Source organism: Poecilia reticulata, linkage group LG12 (assembly GCF_000633615.1).
Source record: "Poecilia reticulata strain Guanapo linkage group LG12, Guppy_female_1.0+MT, whole genome shotgun sequence".
Taxonomy (NCBI): domain Eukaryota; kingdom Metazoa; phylum Chordata; class Actinopteri; order Cyprinodontiformes; family Poeciliidae; genus Poecilia; species Poecilia reticulata.
In genome coordinates, this window is record NC_024342.1 from 26,257,109 (window position 1) to 26,257,995 (window position 887).

General features: G+C 45.4%; 1 protein-coding gene across 2 annotated transcripts in view; it reads right to left on the reverse strand.

The window, feature by feature from the left end:
* The window catches only part of LOC103474111 (phosphatidylinositol-4-phosphate 5-kinase-like 1), a 6,331-nt gene that overhangs the window by 4,648 nt on the left and 796 nt on the right, over positions 1 to 887 (reverse strand). The gene's annotated exons all lie outside the window — the stretch shown is intronic.

An 887-nucleotide genomic window follows, 5' to 3' on the forward strand; every position in this document is an offset into this window, starting at 1 on the left:
CATGTTGGTTCCCATAAGGAGAACATCGAGAGGAAAGTAATTCCTTTATGTTCATTGGAAGCTAAAGTAATAAATGTTTTCAACGTTAGCAAAAATGCTAAAGCGCTAATGTAAAACCTAGCTCAGCTATTAGCGGATTAGCAGGCGTCTCCTGTTCAACACAAAGTCTCGGAATCATAAAAACTGAATATAATTATTCTGGTTTTAATAATAAATGATTGTTAAATGTGTCTGAAGCTGCTGCTCTACGTTAGCATCCTGCTACGTTAGCATCCTGATACGTTAGCATCCTGCTACGTTAGCATCCTGATACGTTAGCATCCTGCTACGTTAGCATCCTGCTACGTTAGCATCCTGATATGTTAGCATCCTGATATGTTAGCATCCTGCTACGTTAGCATCCTGCTCATCTCAGTTTCAGGGCTTGTTTGGTTGCCAGGAGACGGCAGCGTTGACACGCAGAGCGACTTTAGTTGGATGTTCAGGCAGTTTCCTGCTGAGGCCTTGCGGCGCTGCGACCTGCTGCCAAAGGGAACTACGGCAGCAGGAAGGGGTCAGTTTCTGCTGCTGGTTTTCCTCTGAGCCGAAAACTAAAGAGATGATTTTTCCTGCTCACACATTCAGAAATCCAATAATCAATCGTTGGAAAGCTGTTAGCGCCGCGGCGCAGATTTAAAAGCTTCGGATCGATTCACCGACCGGACAGAGAGAGGAGCAGCGCCAGGATGAAGCCAGAGGTCAGAGGTCACAGAGGTCAAATCGCCGCATAGATTATGAAGAGTCGGCAAACGTGACGAAGAAGGAATCATTTTAGAGACGAATGTTCAGGAACACGAACAAGATTCACCTTCAACTGATTCAGTTTGACTCGACTGATCCAGAGACGA